General features: G+C 43.0%; 1 protein-coding gene across 16 annotated transcripts in view; it reads left to right on the plus strand.

Moving 5' to 3' along the window:
• Positions 1 to 20,612, plus strand: part of usp54a (ubiquitin specific peptidase 54a) — a 99,631-nt gene that overhangs the window by 10,536 nt on the left and 68,483 nt on the right. Inside the window, exon 1 of one of the 16 annotated variants that reach the window (XM_015347773.2) lies at positions 3,640 to 3,674. The exons of 14 other annotated variants lie outside the window; for them this stretch is intronic. The gene's annotated coding sequence lies outside the window, so the exon portion shown is untranslated. Of the gene's footprint in view, positions 1 to 3,639; positions 3,675 to 13,278; positions 13,459 to 20,612 lie in introns of those variants that run through there. One more of the 16 variants, XM_015347768.2, reaches the window with a different exon arrangement.

Below are 20,612 nucleotides of genomic sequence, written 5' to 3' on the forward strand. Positions count from 1 at the left end.
CTCTTCACCATATTGTGTGTAACTGCTTTTGTACATCATTGCAAAATCGTAGGTAATTTGGTATTCTCCTCAGTAAAGTGTTTTGTGGAGAACGGTAAGGCTCTTGTTGTGGCCTTACATTTTGGTACTATGTCCTTTTCTGTGTCAGAAACAATGCTTGCAGTTGAGATCTGTTTGGAATTTTCTGTGATAAAATGTTTCAATGTAAAAGAGATATATGAAAATAATCACTCTAATGTTATGGGTCACAACAAAACTATGAAACTGAGACATTTCTGATAGTCGTTATAGTCCAGGTCTGTGGAGCCCTGCTGATTAACTGGTAGGATTAGGGGATAAAACAGATTTAAAAAATAATCCTCCAGGGCTCAAACAGGGATAGATTGTGACAGATGACAGACAGCTACTCTGTGTCCAACCTCTGTTTAATAATTTAATAAAATTAGGTTGGGGGAATGGCTGGGCCTTTTAATGCATTAACACTTTAAAGATAAGTAGGTCTTGTGTTTAATACCCAGGGTCTGTTAATAGGCTGAACGTCCTTAATATTAATAAAAAGCCCATTAAACCAGATTTTTACTTGAAAATGCTAAAGTAACTCCCTAGAGCTTCACTGGTGTTCATTTTTACACACTGACCTTTCTCTAGGTAATATAGGATGACATTTGGTGCGCATAGGCTATTGAGACGCAGAGAAAAGAAAAAGAACAAAAAATGTCAGCTATGTTTGTGTGGAGGTCAGTGGCCTTCCGTTCACAAAAATACCAATTAGGCTTCTTCTGGTGGTCTGTGAGTGGCACTTCATGTTGTACACAGAAATTCTCTGGTCCTGAAATAAAAAGAGAAGTTACTGCATATTACTGCATTTAGTATAATTTAAGCAAGAAGAAGAATTTGTATAGTGCTTGTTTAGTGCTTCTTTTCAACAGGTCAACAGAAGATGCTATTGCCACTGCCCTCCATACTGTCCTCTCACACCTGGATAAGAAAGGAACATATGTGAGAATGCTGTTTATTGATTACAGCTCAGCATTCAATACCATAGTGCCTGTAAAGTGTGTCATCAAGCTCCAGGACCTGGGACTGAACACCTCCCTCTGTAACTGGATCCTGGACTTCTTGATGAACGTCCGCAGGTGGTGAGGGTGGGCTCCAACATATCCTCTACCCTGACTCTAAACACTGGAGCCCCCCAAGGCTGCGTGCTTAGTCCTGTCCTCTACTCCTTATTAACCCATGATTGTGTCGCCAGGCATAACTCAAACTGCATCATTAAGTTTGCGGACGATACAACAGTCGTCGGCCTGATCACAGATGGTGAAGAGTCTGCGTACAGGGAGGAGGTTGAAACCCTGGCAGCATGGAGCCAGAAGAACAACCTCTCTCTGAACATCAGTAAGACTAAGGAGATGATTGTGGACTATAGAAAACACCAGGGAGGAGATCACACACCTATCTACATCAATGGGACTGCAGTGGAGAGGGTGAGCAGTTTTAAGTTCCTGGGAGTTAACATCTCAGAGAACTTAAACTGGACCCACCACACCAACACCGTGGTCAAAACAGCACAGCAGTGCCTATTCTTTCTCTGTAGGCTAAAGAGGTTTGGCTTGCCATCACATATCCAGGCCAGCTTCTACAGGCGCACTATTGAGAGCATCCTGACTGGTTGCATCACTGCCAGGTATAGGAACTGCTCCGCCCGGGATCGCCAAAGTACTGCAGAGGGTGGTGAAGTCAGCACAGCTCATTACCGGCTGTGAGCTACCTAACATCCAGGATATCTACTCAGCTAGATGTCTGACGAAGGCCAGGTCCATTCTCAAGGACCCCAGTCATCCCAATCACAAACTGTTTTCCCTCCTACAGTCCGGTAAACAGTACCGAAGCATTCGGTCCAAGTCCAACAGACTGCGGAATAGCTTCTACCTCCAGGCAATAAGACTGCTAAATAGCCAACCTGCAGCTCCTTTAATGGCTACATGGACACACAGTTTTCACATGTATTCAGTATCACCGCACTAGTTGTACTGTATGTATTGCATACACCATGGACACAAAGCAGCTCTACTCATATTGAGTTTTATTAAATTTCTATTACATCTATGATTATGTAACCTTATTTTCATAACCTCAATTTTGTGATTTTTGTGTTTTTGTGATTTTTGTGATTCTTCTGATTTTTGTGAGCTCGCGGAAACGACATTTCATTACCAGCAACTACTACTGCACGCTGTATTGTTGTGCATTTGATAAATAAACTTTGATTTGATTTGATTTTGATTTTCCTAAATATTCCCAAAGTGCTTTATGTATAGGACACCACTAAAGGGCAGCCCGCACCTGGGTGAATCTTGGTGGCCACTGTGCACCAGCAGCCCCACTCCTGGAATTTAGCCTGGACACCCTACTCTTATGAGCAGTGGTTAAAAGCACCTGCTACAACACGGTGTCCTCAGTTGTCATCTTGGGGGCACTAGACTGAACATCCTGGCTCAGAGGGATAAGTTCATTCAAAGACTGTGCTTCTGAGTTTGCACTAGCTTCTGAAAATGTTTTTTTCTGCCGAATTGTGAAATTGGATGCAAGTATGTAAGCAGGTTAGCCGATGTCAGCATCAGATAATTCTGGGTGCGTGCACTTCCTGTTTCAATATTCTGAATGGCCAGACAGGTTTCTGTGAAGTCTTGGCACTGATGTTTGAGGTGAATGTAGGGCAGGGTGACCATTCCCGGTCCTGAAGGGCCAGTGTTTCTGCAGGTTTTCCTGCAGAGCTCTAAAATTGGTCCAGTTAGGCAAATAATGATTGATGGAGCTGGTTTAGCTCATTAAGAGCTGAGCTGGAATGAAAAGGCACACTGGTCCTACAGTTCCAGAACCACTCACTGCTGTGTTAAGTTTGTCTCCTAGGCTCTCTGAGCATGACAGGCTCTCTGAAATACTGACAAATGAATGACAAATGAATCAATAAAGTGATCTTTTATCCTTCACATCCATTTCTTAAATTCCTTAAATAGCAAGAGGTAGTATTAAAATGTTAAATGAAATTAAAAGCAAAAGTCAGCTTTGGTATTTTTTTTTCCTGGTACTCATATTACTCTGCTGCCTTGTATTAAGAAATATATATTCCTAACTTACTGTACAAAAACTGTTCCTTTTAAAATTCCTGTTTCTTCCTTCAAATGATGGCCAAGTCAGAGGAAGCTATTTTTAGGAAAAAGCTACCAAAAAAAATTGCTTAATCAAATACAGGCTGTGTGTTAATCAATTTAAATGAAGAGGCAACTTGACAAACCTGTCATGCTGAAAGAGGATGCTTCAGCATGACACAAAGCTGATCTCACAAGATCTCACAAAGCTGAGGGAGACCCCAATTTTCATGCCTGGTTGGTTGTTTCCTCGGGAACTAACATCTTTGGGCAGCTATGTGAAAGAGGGCAAAATAACAACTACAGAGCTGAAAAACTGAACTTTAAAGCCTGGTGGGGCATGTGTGTCCTTAAGGACTCTGTCTCTTTAAGACTTTAGAAAGGCTGGAGGAGGAGGGGCTTCCTCAGGAAACAGGTGTGTGCTGACAGGGGTGATGTCATCGTTTTGGCCTCACCTGGAGAGACCCAGCCGGGAGACAGGCAGCACAGCTGTTAGCTTTGGATTGTGTCCTGCCAAACCCACAGGTCTGTAACACTCTTGACTAAGACTCATTAAAAGCACACTTGGTTTTAGGACAGCATTTATTTTTGTTAGGATTTGGGAATTACTTGTTTCAGTTTCTTTCCCACAGCTGAGATCTGTGTTACTGCTGTCATGAGGGGAGAGTACAGTATATGTGTCAGCCTTTCTGAATGTTCAGTTGATGAGAGATGGGTGTACCGTCTGGACAGTTCTGTTGTTAACAGGACTGTTCTTAAGGAGGTCCAAACTGACCAATTTTACTGGTGTTCCTCTGGGCATTTTGTAACACAGTTACTTCAAGATAAGGCATTTCTAGTCATCTTTTGTCCGAGATAGTGTCCGAGGTAGAGAGGGGTGTAGGGAGAAACAGGTGTCAGAGGAAGAGCTGTTGCGTTTTTTTTTTCATTGCAGTGCCTCTGTTCACAGATACATGTGGCTCTCCAGTTAGCTGGTGTATCTCGGGGAGTAGGGTCGTGAGACTTGGAATATAATTGATTAACTGAACAGTGGTCTGTACCTCTTTCATGTTCCTGTTGCCAGTCATGTTTTAATTTGCAGTCTGCATTTTAAAGTGACTGTATGTAGACCGGGGCAGCATGGTGGCACAGTGGGTAGCATTGTTGCTTCGCAGCACTGGGGCCTGGGTTCAATTCTGGACCTGGGGTGCTATCTGTGTGGAGTTTGTATGTTCTTCCCATATCCTTGTGTGTTTCTTCCTACAGTCCATAGACAAACTGATACATTAATTGGATTCTGGGAAAAAATGTGTTTGTGATTGTGTTTGTTTCTGTCTGCACTGTGTTGGACAGGAGTCCTGTCCAGGGTGTACCCTGCCTTGTGCCTGTTGTTTGCTGGGTTTCCCCCACGATTCTGAGTTGTAAGAAACAACTACTGATTGTTTTCCTGTAGAAATCTGTAAGAAGCATACCCTGGCCAGAGCTGCTAATTCTGAAACTTGGCAGGCAAAAAGCTCCTAACCTCACTGAGCAGGAGATCAAAAAGAGCAAAATTGCTTCACATCGTTTTTATCATCACATCTCTTAGACCTTCCTTAATCCATGTCCCTCCCATTGCTTTGGAGGATCTGTCTTAGAAAACCCCCTTTATTTTCCTTTAAGCAATTTTTTGGAAGCTAGTACATATTTAATAGTAATTGTTCCCAGAGGCACAGTGAAGGGTGATGATTGATCAACCACAGAAATGCTTAAGACACTACTGTCTCTGCTAATATAGCCAATAAATTATCTCTGTGTGCCCATCACAGACTGAGGCTTTTGGAAAACCTCCAGACTGGCAGTGCATGCCCTGAGATGTACAGTAGCTGCTAGCTCTTGTCAGGAGAGACCCCCTGAGTGTGGGCAGAGTGGGCAGCAGGAGATTGCAGCTGTGCTGAGGGCGCTGTGAGCAGATGAGTGTTCAGGTTACGAGAAGAGGAGTGCAGGCTGGTGTTTACAGAGAAGCCAGAGCCGCACCTGTTGTCAGGTCGAGCTGATCACAGCAGACTGGCAATGGTGTGGCTCTTATTATTATTATTATTATTATTATTATTATTATTATTATTATTATTATTATTATTATTAACAGCCTCTTACTAATTTTAATTTGACTAAATGTATAAAACTAAAGATTGCAGTTGGTGTTGTGACCTACTATGTGCAGGCTCACAGGAAAACTGCTTTGAATGCTTTGTGGGCAGGTTGAGTTCTTCATTAGTGCCCATTTGTTATTACCTGCTTTGGTTGTTTTAGCTCTTTTGTGCCGTGTGGAAATTGCCTGTTGCATGTTTTCCAGTGAAGAGAAATAGATGTTTGTGGGTAATAACAGAAAGAAGCTTTTTTGATGAACTGGGCGAATCTGCCAGTTCTGTTGTTTGACAGGCCAGCGTGAAGACTTGTGCGATGGGCCGGACAGTCCTGAGCTACATATTCTAAACCATGGGACCTCATGCGAGAGGTCACGTGAGATGCTTCCAGAATAATTCTGAAGTGGGTTAGGGTGTGATGGGGTTACAACATACTTCACACTCTCTGATTGAGTGTTTACTGGCATATAGACAGCCGCTGCTTTCTGTCTGTGTAGTTTTCTGGATCTTGCGAGTGTAGTAATTCTGCTTCTCCCCTCCACCCCCTACAAACTCTTTTTCTTTTCCTGGAAGGCATCTGATTATTAGATATGACCAACCCAGCTTAGATTGCCTAAGTCCTCTTTGTAACCGTGGTAACTTTCCTAGAGAGGAAAACTGCTTAACGTTCAGTGGGGTTGGTAATTTCTCTTCAGTGAGATACGGGGCAGCTATTTACTTGTAGCATAAATAAACACAAGGAGATATTTAATTCTCCTGTTTAATTCTCCTGTCTTTCTAGCTCTACCACTGCCAAGTTGTAATAAAACATTTAGACTTCAATCGGATTCTGAACTGGACTGCAGTAATTTATCACAGGACAATTATATGGTACTGTACTGTGAGAATACATGTTAGTGAGCATAAGAAAGTAACAGATAAGAGGAGGTAATTCAGTTGCTCGTAATCCAGGAGTATGCGTCAATAGCACAGTTTGATGATTAGTTCCAGACCTCCACTACCCTTTGTGTAAAGACACACTTAGATTTCAGTGCAAATTGCATTTCCACCTAATTTCCACTTTTTCCCTTAGGTCCTTATTTGAGTCTTGCTCCTCCTTTAAGATTATAAATATTTTTATCACTTTCTCTTCTCTTTTAGTCTTCACTATTTGAGAATAAATAGAGTAAATCTTAATCTTGTTTCCCTTCTTTAAAGTGATTTTGCAGCAACATGTACTGTTGCAGTCATGCTAATTGGCAGCCTGTTTCTCAAGTGAACTGTATGTGAACGTTAATTACCGCTTGCTAGGGAACAGGGAGGTATTTTTGACAAATCTGTGTAATTTATTGCCCTGGGATTATTACCTACTTACAGTACCTTTGTTTTAAATATGGCTTACCATTATGTGCATCTGCAACTCAAGTGTCTGAATTTAGACTTCAGTGAGAGGTACTTGCTCAGACCTTGACTAAAGTCTTCATCTGCTGCTCAGCCCAGTTCTTTCAAACCCCTCCGCTGGCGCCGGCTCACCTTGGCAACGAACCTGCAGATGAAGATGACATTCACGATGTGAAGACAGAACTAGCTCAGCTTCCTTAGTGCTCACTTGGAAACACTGCACAAACCTACAGTATTTAGAGCAGAATTAGAATTAATTCAGTCCAAAGAGCTACTGTTACAGTTGTAATGGAACAGTTGAGGGAACAGCTCTTTCATATGTCCAGTACATTTGACCATGATCTGTCCTGTAGAGGAGAGACTACACATTATGTGAGAAATACAGCAAAAAAAACTGTAATTATCGGTGCAATACGTTAAACTTGCAGATGCAATTGAAACTTGGACTTTTGTCTTAATCACTAGGGAATTTCCTCTTACTTTCCAGCATACAGTCATAATCAGTCTTTATAATGTCATAACACTGCAGTGAGGGCTGTGGGTCACATACGTTTCATATATATTTGCTTTAGTTTTTTTTTTTTTAAGTGTAGCGTTGGATTAAAATAAATATTATTTTAGGTCAGTAAAAGCTCATCTTAGAGCAGTGTATCCACATTGCTCATATTTAGCTGAAAGAATCATTATGGAGCTGGTTAAATCCTTACTGGATCAGTACTGGAGTGGATCTATTCGGATATGAGGACAAGCTTGTGTGTGAGTGAACAAGCAAACTGGACCACGAAGATTACACATTACTCTCAGGAATCATGGCCAACTCTGTGGAGAGGTCGAACCCAAAACGCTTGAGTGTTGTTGCTTATTGTTTCTTGTGTTTTATTTGTGTGAGATTTAGCCCTGGCTGGTGAGGGTTCTTCAGGAGCTGAGAAGAGAATTTCTTCACTGAGGTCAGATAAATGAGAACTTGATCAAAATAAATGACCTTGAGAAAAACATTAATGTCACCAGGTGCAGCAATTTATCTGTAAATTATTTAAGGAGGCAGCAGTTAGTGTACTAGTAGGAGTTAAGAAGGATTAACAGAAGAGACTTTATGTATTAACTCCATGTATATATAATAGGGCGGTGCAGTGGCTCTGTGGCTAAGGATCTGCGCCTGTGGCTGGGAGGTTGCCGGTTCGTATCTATGGCTGGCAGAGATACTCCCACCCCATTGGGCCCCTGAGCAAGGCCCTTAACCCTATCTGCTCCAGAGGTGCTGTATAAATGGCTGACCCTGCACTCTGACCCCAAGCTTCTCTCCCTGTCTGTGTGTCTCTTGGAAAGTAAGTTGGGGTATGCGAAAAGACAAAATTCCTCATACAAGAAATTGTATGTGGCTTATAAAGTGATCTTGTCTCATCTTAACTATTCTGTATATCAGTAGTCCATTTATTCCAGTCATACAGACAAGACCAAATTACTGTTGGAGAGAGACCAGTGGTTTAAACTTGTAGTCCCAGTTACTGGTAGGTGAAGAATTCATTTCTTCTCTCCCATTTAGTTTAGTTATTTGTATTCCAAGAGTGCTGTTTAGTCAGTACAGTAACTTGCAACTCTTGTTCTCCAGTTTTAAGCACCAATCCTACTACTAGAAAACATCATCCCAACAGGAATTTCATTCTGCTCTCCAATGTGTAGACAGTGTCAAAAAAACTGGGGAAGCGGCAGATTTCTCTTAAGCTCATGTTTAACTGAAACTTGCTAAGAGCCGCTTTAGAGAACTTAATGATTTGTTTGAAGCGCATTTCTCTGTGGGCAGGCTGATGAAGGTCTGTTGTGCTGGGAGGAGGAAGCTTAGTTTGGCCTGAAAGAGCAAACACTGTTATCTGGGATCCTTTTGTATTCAAACAAAGCTTTTGTCTTTGGTAATGAATAGCTTATTGTGGGGAAGTGTTTCCACAGCCTGGCCAACCCTGCAGTACGAAACTGATCCACACGGCTTAAAGAGCACGTTACTTTTTGTTTGTTTCGTTTGAAACAATAAAACGAACTTATGATCTCTGTCTTATTTCCCAGTGAATTGTACCGGATACACCTTGCACTCACGGGGCCTGCTGATTTGCTGGTGTTTGTGATGTTCTTGATAGACGTTCCAGCTGATGTGCAGATTAGAAGCAGTATAGCACCCAATGTGTTTATTTTAGCAGCACTGCCGGAAGTAGATAACCGTCTGTAAAATCTTATTAAAGAAGGAGGAATTCGGTACTTTCAGCTGGAACAAAAACCACAAGACGCTGAAGTCCCAGAGATTTGCTTAAGGATCACACTATGGGTTTTTCACTGATTTGTGACATTTTATAGCCAGTTAAGTTCAAACTTTATATTAGGCATCTCTAGAACTGCTCCTTGGGAGCTCCAGCTTAGGTTTTCTACGTAACCATTAAATCATCTGTATCTAGAGGGATGAAATGTATTTGATTGTGATCAACTGCAGGTGATTTTGTAAATAATTCAGAGATTAATGATGAAAACATTTTAAGGCCACAGGAGGTTACATTCACTTCGGCCCAGTGCTATACTACTTAACTTGCCCAATTACTGATTTAATTATTTCAGATGGACCTGATCTTGTGAGACTGGCTGGCATAGGACAGATGAATTACCACATTGTTGCATGTCCTGTACATTTCTGTGCCTACCTGTACATGGTCATAGATTTTTGCTCAGCTAACCGGTTTAAACTGTGTGTTGGCAACTGGACCACAAGACCTATTTCCTTCCTTTGTTTAATGCACAGAGAAGTGTTATGCTTTTAACAGCGACTTGCCAAAGCTATTGCTGCTCCCTGTTTGAGGAGGCGTTAGGATTTCAGTTACAATTACTGTACTTATCTTGAATAGGTATTCTGAGGGGATTAGATCCACTGCTGTATTTAAGACACCCCCTTCCCCAGTGTCTGAAACCTCCACTGCTGAGGGTGTGAAAAATAACAGCCCAGTCTCCACAGCATGAAGTGCTCAGCCAGCTTGCAGTGCATTCATTAATATTTGGAGTTAAAAGCACAAAAATGTGAGAGTGAGATTAGCCATGAACAGACTTGTTTTAGGATGTGGCATTGAATTCTTAAATTCTCTTTATAAAGCTATAGTTATATCTTGGTCACTTCTTCTACACTGTACTGCTGGGGTGGTCTTCTATGTGCCTGTTCTTTTCTTAAAATGTCTAATCTTAAGGTGAGATCAGACCAATGCAATCTTTTAGACCAGCCTCAAGAGGTCAATCTTGTGTTGAGGCTTGTCCTTTTGGTTATGTTATTCAGATTCGAAGGGAGCAACTGAGGAGATTCGGTGCTAGCCAGTTGATTGGGGTGTAGCAAAATGGGTACACAGTAATGGCATAACCATTGGTTAGGGACTGGGTAAAAAGGATTGGCTCCTGCCGACGAGCTCACTCTCTAAGGAGCCAGTGCTCTATGGTGGTCAGAGCTGCTGGCTCACGCTTAACGAACCTTGTTCCTGGTCCAGTTTAGACATAAGGGAAAATTGGGTAGGCCAGTAAGTTATGGTGGGTATGGGTATGGTATTTGTTTTACCAGGTTTGGCCTCGCCATTGCCTGTAGTTTGAGTGCTCAAAGTGAGTAGGTGCTCTTACACCACGCTGATGGTTAAGGAGACCTGCTACAAGTGGGAACAAGGATGTTTTCTGCTTCTGCCGACAGAGCCCCTGCTCTCTCTATTAGGTTCCTGCTTGTTCTGCACAGAGCACGGTGATCCCCACTCAGTCTTGCTGGGGTGCTGAGGGAGATGCAATCTCTTAGACCAGATGAAATGGTAGATATTTTTAATGAACACAATAACAATAAAATACATACTGTTGCTCGCTAAGTATTGTTAAAATTTCAGTTGCTTTTAAAAGTCTCACAAGGTAAGAATATAATTGGCTTCAACATCAAAACCTACAATTTGGCAGCTAATTGTGTAAGCATTAATTTAAGCATTTCTGCTTGTAAGTTTATAACCACGCAGACTGTGCTTTTCTGTCATACAGTCTTGTATCTCACCGTCATGTTTTACACCAGCCATGCTGCTCTGTCTCTTTTGGTATTTGTTCCATCTGAATTCTTGTTCCCGGGCTAATTCATTTAGGTGTCTGTTACAGGCAAGTTTATCAGTTTGCTTTCGAGATGCGATATGTACTGTGATATCAACCCTGTAACAATTTCTGGGTTTCAGAAGTGTGACCCTTAAACATAACCAGCTGGACTTCTGCAGAAGGGAAAAAAAAGCTAATTGTGGGCAGTTATTAATACATTATCATTCCTTCCAGTGTCTGTACATCATGAATTGATGTACCCTGAACCCTTGTACCTTTGAATATCAGACCAGTGGATTTCTTCAGAATAAACAGTGCAATTCAAACCAGACCACACAAGAAACTATGTGGAAGTGCATTTAAAACTGAGAACTTAAGGCATCTCTTTGCCCAAAAGGTTATGGGAGTGCCCAACCATGATGTTGAAGCTGATATTGGGGCTTCTTTCAAGAAACAAGTGGATGAGATTTCTGTGTACTACCAAACAGGCTGGATAGGCTGAATTGCCTCCTCTTGTCTCTTGCCTATTACCAGGTGATGAACGTTACATGATGAGGTTATTACAACTTAGTACCCTGCTCTTTCATTGGAATTCCAGCTGAATTGCTGTCAGAAATTAGAGCTCACACATTTAGGAATGGCAGAACAACAAGAAGATCCTCCCCCTGCTTGTTTCACCCAGCTGCTGCACACGGGAGTGTGAGCTGTGCAACACTGCACCCAGCGGCATTGCTGAGCAATGACTCAGGAGCTCGGAGAGTAGAGACACTCCTGCCTTGTGCTTATAGCTTCCATATTTCCTGCGTCAGGCCAATCTGTGAAAAAATTAGCAAGCTGCACAGCTTGCTTTAAATGCCTCGTAAGTAAGGAGACATTGGAGGAGACTCATCGTGAAAACACACGTTAATTGTGTTAATGTATCATGTCTGCATGCCCCTGCAGGTTGTACACATGCCAGTGCAACATGGCAGCCTTCGTTTTGGGCCTAAAAATGTTAGATATTGAGGTGATGAACTGATGAAGGCCAGGACTGGACTTTGCTATGTTACTAAGTCTGTGTCCATTCTGCTCGTGTGTTGTTACCTGTTGTTACCAGAGTATGTTCGTCTCGTGGGCTCCGGGAACTGGAGTGTGTGGAGAAGAGCATGGAGCCAGATCCAGGCTGTTTGTGGGCTGTTAATCCCTCGGGAGGAGGATTTAGCTCAGCTCCCAGGTTCCAGCCACTTTCCAAACCAACATTCCTCAGGGAATCAAATGGCTGTTTGTGAGTTGCAGCAGCAGCATAGCCCTTCCGCTAAATACCTGCCTTACGATGAGTGAGAACCTCATAATTACAGCCTTTCAGGCTGTTTTTCTTTTTACTTACTACCACAATGTGCTCACCTGGTAATTTTCTCCTCAGAAATAAAAATCATTTGCTTAAAACAAGTCTCAGACGGGTAATGATACCTCTCTTTAAACAGACGGCTGACTTGAGAAGTTGGGAGTGGCCGACATCCATCAGAGTGAAACTTTTTTGGGGGTTCTAGCAGGATTAGAGAAATATCCTGTTTTTCACTAGCTGTCTTAATCCAAAGATTGTGTCCTTCGCACATTTCACGTCAAAGCTGTCTACTTCCAAACATCACCTCTCTAAAGACAAAAGATTAAGGAAGTCACTGTGACGTGAAGACCTCCATCCATGTGTGTATTCCTAGTCTTCCAACAGTAAACTATCACAGCTAGGACGGGTATCTGCACAGCTGGGGCTGCAAATCACTCAAGACCAGTCAGGAATTACGGACTTTCTGCCAAACTGGTTATCAGTTTTGGTAAGTCTGGTTTTGAGTTGGTTTAAACTCTCGGTTAAAAACCATCACACATCACAAGCCTTGCAATATAGTGACAGTTTCTGCGTTGCTAGGCGAGCCGGCAGCGCATTCCTGTTGCCGGATTGATCAGTGGCCGAACCTCGCTTCCCTGAGTCACGGTGTGACTCACAGCCCTTCCCAGAATCCGCTGGCCCTTATCTCTCAGTTCAACCCCGTCTTTAGTTTCACAGTGAGACAACAGATTTGTCCTCGATTCAGCTTGTGCAAGGAGTCGGTTGAGGGATAGAAATCAGGAGCCCGCGTAAATTAAACTTTGTGATAGAAATAATCGTACCAATGTCTTACTCTCTGAAATTCTTTAATGATTTACCTTAACTATTGATTATAAATTGAGTTGTTTAATTATTACCTGCCTTCTAGGCCCTACTGCTTGGATGTGAATTAACAATAATATTGTTTTTTACGCTGTTACCGTCTTGCTGCGATAATGGGACTTTGCTGCTTCTCTCAGTTTCTGTGATTGCTGGTAGGTAAAACAACACGAATCCTTCTCGCTTCGCTGATGGCTTGGTTAGCAGAAAACCCAGGTATAAACTCCACCTTCCAGCCTGCCCATCCCCCGCCTGCCGGGAATGAGGTTTCCGCAATTGGTGGCGTCCGGAGCCGCTGGTCCCAAGCACACTCCTCCGACCCGCCTCCCTCCGCCGGGAGCCCAGCGCTCGTCATTGTTTGGAGCCGCAGGTAGTGGCGCCGCCCCTCTCCGCAGCCTGGGCCGTCCCGTTATCGGGGGTCAGTGCGCCCAGCGGCGCGGGAGAAGCGGATTTCTCGGGAGTGGGGCGGTTTGGACAGTCACTAGCATGAGGGGGAAAGCAACCGTGCCTCTGCCTTTTATCAGTACTGTGTTGGGAGCCATCCATCCAGTACGTGGAAAATAAAAAGGTACGTTCGGTTACTTCTTTGTATCTTATGAAGCGCTGCGGCCAAGGATGCACCCCTGTCTCTAACGCGTTTTCTTGTTGCCGCGTTCAGAATCCCGTTATTCAGCTGCGGCGAGGCAGGTTTGTGTTGGAAATGGAAGCTAGTTTTCAGCTGTTGTGGAATAAAGTTAACCGGGAAGAAACGTTGCATTGCATTTTCGTACTTTTGTAACTTTGGTATCGATTTCCCCCTAAAGTTGTAAACTGCAACTTTTCCGAGCAAAACCAGCGCATCTGTTGTGAGTCTGCCTTCTCTCCTTCGAACTGCGGTCAGGGCTGCATGCCTGCGTCTAAGTCCTGCAGCTAAAAAGTGTGTCGGGACTTATCAGTTTAAGGAACCACACAACTGATTTGCACAGATGAAAATAACCACTTTTGTAGTTGGCTGGCCTGTGTCGCTCTCCCGTCCAACACATTGAGAGTTTAATTACGGCTACCGTATTCAAAATGTTCAAAACGGTAAGATCTACCCAGTTGTTGTGTTACGGAACTGTATTGGTTACTACTAGTTGTTCTCTGAGCTAAAGGCTTTTTCAGCCTGCGCATCGTTTTTTTAAAGATAATTTTCCGTGGTTACACTATGCTTTATTTCTAATCAATTCACTTACTCTAATGTTTATATTGTGTCGCTCAAACGCAAGTGATTTTGAACATTTACTTTCTTCCAATAACCGTTTAGTGCTGATTTTGATGTAATAACGCGCACCTGTGCAGTTTCCCGGTTACTTTATCTCGGCTTTTTCGGAAAACCCTGCCAGCAGCGCTGGAACCTTCCTGTCAGCCTTTCCCTGCAGTTTCCCTAAACACAAGGGATGAAAGTTACCGTGTGAGCAATTTCTGTTTCTCAAGACTAGTGCAGCGTGTTGGCTGCGTTTATGTGAAAGTACGAATCTTCTCCATTTCAGAGAAGATGCGACGCAGAGGACAGTTTTTATACCACCGTAAAAATCTGTGTGGCGTCGCCGTCATTTCTATAGCAAAGAGATTAAGGCATTACAGTACATGTTGCTTTAATAAAACACTACTTTACCAGGATCTATAGTTAATTTTTCCGTTTCGAGTCTGTGTGCCTTCGCAGTAGGACAGTTCGTGTATAATGAAGAATATGACGTCTCATTTTTAGTGTGTCCTCTTTAGATAATCGTTAGATTCTTATCAGTTCGTGCTATCAATGCACAGTAGTACTTATTTACACCTGTAGTTGTTAGTTACCTGCTGCCCCAAATTCAAGACTGACGTCTGAGTAAACGAGTCGTTAGTCTTAACGAGATAATTTTATCTTTAATTTTAAAGTTGTATTATTTGGCAGGACAGTTTTGCTGTAATAAAAATGAATCTTGAGAATTCACCTTGGGAGAGCGGGTCATGTTTTCTTTTATGTAAAGGAAATCTGCATAAAAATTATACCAGGAAATCTTTTTTTCTAAGTTGCAACAAAAGGCTACATTAATTGGAAAATATGTATTGGGATCATGGCATGATGAAATTGCAGAGCCCTGCTGAATTATTATTGCTCTGTGAGAACATTCATTAAAATGGAGCATATCCAAAAGTTGAGTTGTCTCTGGTAACATGGAATCTGGCATTGTGCAGGGTCTGATGCAGATGCTTAAGCTCCTGGGGCATGTAAGCATTGTAAGGGAAGCTGGACAGTTCTGTGTTTGGAGGAGTACACATTTGATATGGCATAGCTTTTGCTCTTTCACTTAGCTTGAAAGGCTCAGGCACATCCCTTAAAAAGGAAATGTCACCTCAGATGAGGTCAGAAGAATTTAGAGCAGTAGTGTTTTGAGCGGCGTCCTTTCTAAGAGTTCAGCGTTTCCCTAAATAAACTCGCTCTCACACTCCATTTGCCCGGGGTTTGTTGTGGTTACATGGTGTCTGGAGACACCCCAGACACCTGAAAGTTTTATAAGTGTGCTGCGTTTTCGAAAGGGCTGTCTGGGAGAGAGCCAGGGTCGGGCCTATGTAAGTCTTGGGGACTAAGGCTGGGTTCTCGTCGGCAAATGGGATGCTTGACTCTCTTGGGAGTTCATTGGAGCGGTGTGGCGCAGAGACACAAGCGCTGGATGAACCTGCTCAGGAATTAGACTTCAAGCAAAGAAGGACAGCAAGATTATTCCTTATTAAGGTTTTTTTGCCCCATAATGTAAGCATGAAGGCTTAACCTGCAGTTTTCAAGACAAGGTTTCTCTATACCATTAGTGTAAATACTGCATCACCTCCTGGAGGCCTGGCCTGAGGTTTGTAGTGCAGAGAATGCTCATCGTACACTAGTGAAGTCTATATCATGTTTCCCTAGGGGGGCTCTGAATGAGAATTGTTCTTTAGGTTTTGATTGACCTGAGATAGCCATTTTCAACCACTTTGGATCAGTACCATTGCATTTTATAATTATGTGTGCAGTGCTTTGCAAAAATATGCAAAAAATAAGTTGGCAGCCGTGACACCTTGAAGTAGCAATTAATATTTGCCCTATGCAAAATCTATTCTTTGCATTTAAAGCATCAATTGACATTAAAGAATCTTGAAATTGGTTATTACTGAAATGCAGGGTAGATGATCAGTTTTTGAGTGAGGAGAACTGATTAGTGAAAGTCCTGGACTTGGGTGGTGAAATACTTCTCAGTCCATCAGCGGGGTGCCCAGGAGTGTCTCCGCGGGGGCCCCTGAGCCAGTATGGGAGCTGGGGAGAGAATATGCAATTAGTTCAAAGGTCCTGGTGGGCTTGCTGCAGTGTGAATGGACCCTGAGGCTTCTGCTACTTTGGATCACATGAGCCCTGTCTCCCACGTGACTGCTCAGTTCATCTGCATCCGCGAAAGACCATGTTAACAAGCTTTGCCACGCAGAAGAGCTTCAAAGGAAATTACTTGCACTCTTTCCTTTTTTCTTCTTTCAGCCCTACTGTTATGTGCAGATGTGGTTTTGGGTCAGTTATGGATTGGTCCAAAGGTTCGTTCAGCCTCTGCGCTGACCTGCCATACTGCAGGAAGCCCAGACGTCACGCTGCTGGCCCCCTAGACTCGGGTGATCTTGGTGGTCTCTGGATCAGGGTGGGGCTGTGAACTCTGCAGGGGTCTGAGCTACTTTTCTAAACAGAGAAGAACTAGAGTAATGTAAAAAGCCATGGTCTTGCTGTCTGGATATTATTGTTTGTATTGTACACAAGAATATTTCCCCAAGGCTTTTTTTTAAAGCTTTAGTCAGATATTCCCACTCCTGCTGGAAAAGACGATAATTATATGTGAAAAAAGTTTTGTTTATTGCAGCAGTTTCCAAAGTTTATACTGTAATCGCTCAACTTTCAGACAGCTTTTCTGGCAAATGTGATGAGGCAATATGTACAAGCAGGCAATTAGCATGATTCTGTAATGTGGATCATCCTTGTTCATCAGTTTGGCACTTAAGTCCTCGAGTCCCCTTTATATGAAGATGGCTTAATTCCAGGTCCTCAGATGACCTTCTAGAGCTTTTGTTTTGGCAAATAATGGTGATGTTCTCTGATCCGTGTAATTGAATGGCTATTTAGCAGGATAAATACTCCTACATGTACAATCTAGTACATCTGTCTCAAGATGAAGCTGTTTGTAATTCTGCACTGGCTGGTTTGCAGGAAGTAAGTAGTGTGGATTCTCTCTATGTGAAGCAAAGTAAACATCCAGCTGAGCGCTCGAAGGACTTCTTAGAAATGTAGGACACTTGACAGCAGTGCCAGGATGCAGCAATCAATGGGAGTAATAAGTAAGATAACGTTGCAGTGTTGCGGGCACAGAATGTTCTTGCAGATTGAAACGAAGGACACATGCTCCTAATTCTGTGCTAGGCTGTGCATGTTGTGAGTACAAACTTAGAAGTGCTTTTTAATTGATGCAGAGATGTATGTGCTTATAATAAAAGTGTGATTACAGATTGTAAAATGTGGTAGGACATCAGCTTCCAGGAGTAACAATGTAAATCTGCACATTCACATTTGTGTTCAGACTATAGGAATCATCATAATTCTTCCACGAATAGTGACGTAATTCTTCGTGCCAACATGTTGTTCATGGTGTATGCACACTAGCTCAAGCAGTACAACAAAGCTTCTCATGAGAAAGGATATTTGTTGAAGAGGTACGAGAGGTTCTGTCGTCTGCAGGTACTTTACAATATAAGCCCTCCTGAAGTTCACTTTAACAGCAACAGGAAAAGTTCTGTCTAATAATGTTGGCGTTTCCATCCCGGCTAACACTGGGACGAACGTGTGTTGATCGCTTTCAAACCCGCAGTCCTTCCCAAAACCAAAGAATCATTCTTTAGTAGGTGCTGTTAAATATTTGTACTCTTGAACTTTGGGGTTCATGAAGCAGTAGCTTATAAAGCTTATCAGAACTTTAGTTTGTGGTGAATAGGAATTTGGGATTTTCACCTGATACAGTGCCCGTGTGATCACTCTTTTTGCGTTACACAAGAAAAGTTATTTTTACTTACTGTCTGGCCCTTATACGGAACAACAAGCACTGAGGAGCATTCTGGAGCCGAGCACTACTGCCGCAGAGTAAACCCCTGGAGTTTGCAGGCAGGTTTGGAATTCTTTCTAAAATAGAGGCTTATCAGAAGACCTTTCACTAAAATGTTACTTCACATATATTAATACTTAAATATGCAAAATATATTTAAATATTGAATAATCATTTTTTATTATATTAAACTAAACTAACATTTTCTAAATGAAAATATTCTAAAATACTACTTAACTAGCACTAATGTTCTACTAACTGGCTTCTGTTGAAGGTTAACTTAATGTTAGTATCACAAATCCTAATCCTAGTTCAAAGGCTGGACCACAATCCAAACTCTTCATCTTCTAGAATTCCTTGAGCACTCTTAAGAACATGCTGATAGATTGTGAATCGTTACAAGAGAGACCATAGCTGTGATCACACCTCTTTGCACGTGATGTGGCTCTCTGAATATTTTGGTCAAAAACAGTGAAAAATACCCTTGTTTGAAAGGTTGCTGACCTCTGTGCTAGTTGGAAAAATGCAACAGCCTAGGCTTCACATCTCATTTAGAGAAAGCTATTCTTTTTGTGTGAGTTCTTTTTTTTGTTAAGCATTTTTAACCTTTTGTTTAGGTTTATGTAAAAAATTAAGAAATATGTTTAGGGAACAAGCACAGCTCTCGGATTCATGTTCAGGTAACTCAGGCACATGAGTGGTGAGAACTGGTAGCTGGTTTTGGCACCAGTGCAGCTGTTTTGATCATCTCATTGGCAGTGCGTCAGAAGATCCCTCACAGAGCTCGACCTGCAGCCTCATTAACCTCTTACCCTGGTGCCAGTGTTGGCCCTCTCCGCTCCTACGATCTCTTCCAGTCACTGGTGCATCGAGGCAGAGTTTTCTTCTGCGTCTGTTGTCTTTATGATGGCATGTTGTTGCAGCAGGGGGTGGGGGGCCGGCCGGAGGGGGTGAGTGGGCCGGGGAGATGGACTGTGTGTGTTGGGCTAGCAGGCCTCTCCCTTGAATCATGTGCTTAAGCTTTTCTCTGTTTCCACGGCAACTGTCAGGCGGCACCGAGTGCAGTGGCCCTTTCTCTCGTTTAGCGGAAATTTACTGAAAGCCCCCTCCTGCCCGCTCCTTCCCGCCACGATCCCATGTCACTTCAGGTTTCTGCTGGAGTCGGGGAGCCACGCAGGGGTTCAGTGCCTGCGGTCCTTGTGCCGCCTGCTGCGGGGAGCGGCCTGAGTTCATGTGTGGAAGCTTTGCGTGTTCCAAGAGTGGCAAAAATAAATTTCCCAGGAGCGGGTCGCATTGTTCAAGTATAGGAGGCACTGTGGCCACACCAGCTCGTTTGCTCCCGGTCATGGGCTGTGTTGAAACATACTTACCACCCGTTTCATGGTTCACAGCTAAACACTAGTCGGGGTTGAGCCATGTGATGTGGTGTTTTTCCACAGCTGTCGATCTGGTGAGGAAAAGTCTGCTTCAGTTGGGAAGCGACTCGGAAACCATCTGTTGTTGCATCTTTGGCAGTTCTGACTCCCCTATGCTGATGTCCTGCTGATCGTCTGTCCAGGGCTAGAGCTCCAGGCTCTTCAAAATAATACTCTGGTGCTCCAATTGGAATCTTTCTGCTCTGTCGAACAAACCTATTCACATTCTGTTTGCACCTCTGACTGAAGACGGAGATTTGTCAACAGTTCTACTGTATGTGGGCTTCTGAAAGAATGCCCCAAGATATAAGGTGTTCTTGATTTAATTTGGCTTAATTTCTTTTTACTTGCTCAGAATGTGCCTTTTACTTTTGTACCCTCTGGGTTTGGTTTACTGGTTTTGATTACAGCATCGCCTTCTGGTTAATTTTACCTTATCGGTGTATTTTTTCATTGTGCAATTATCATGTGTTTTGAAGACCCCCGCACTCACCTAATTCCACAGAGGGTAAATATACCATTGAGGGAAAGCTGAGCACTTTCCTCCTACTCTCCTTCTGTTCCTGACAAATTTGTGTTATTGAGGCAGTTGGGAAGCTTGAGCTGTGTTGTTCTTGCCTTTGGGAGATGGAGGTTACAAACACAGGAAGCAGGAGGGGATCCCTGTGGAGAGGAGGACAGTATGGAGTTAGAGACAACTTGTCTCTTGTTTATGGTGAACAGGAACTCCTGACAGGCCTTAACATGGAGCTGTACTGGTTCCCCTAAATGGAGCAGTGCTACATTCTGTGTTCAGACTGCTGTGAATTAGAGGCGTGCAAGTCCCTGGCGACCACCAGATTATTTTGATTTTGACATACAGTATTTGTTGGTTGGTGGCCAAGGGCTGAGGAAGGAGTGGCCAGAATCATAAAAGTACTATACACTGCGGAGCTGCAGCAAGCAAACCAACCTTTAAAAGCTCGCTAAGTGTTTGCGTAGTTTTTCAGCTTTTATAGTGTCCAGGCCGGCTAGTCACCAGTGGGGCTGGACATAGAATCTTTTCAAGAGGTAGGGACTGCACTTGTTAGTTTGTTTGAAAAGAACTTCACAGCCCCATATCCTTGAACATGTGGTCTTCACACAGACCAGAAGTACCGGAGGTCTGCTGCTGGCCTTTTTTTTTCAGCCGAAAAATACACATTTCTTGTTTTAATCCA

This window comes from Lepisosteus oculatus, chromosome 4 (assembly GCF_040954835.1).
Source record: "Lepisosteus oculatus isolate fLepOcu1 chromosome 4, fLepOcu1.hap2, whole genome shotgun sequence".
Lineage (NCBI taxonomy): Eukaryota > Metazoa > Chordata > Actinopteri > Semionotiformes > Lepisosteidae > Lepisosteus > Lepisosteus oculatus.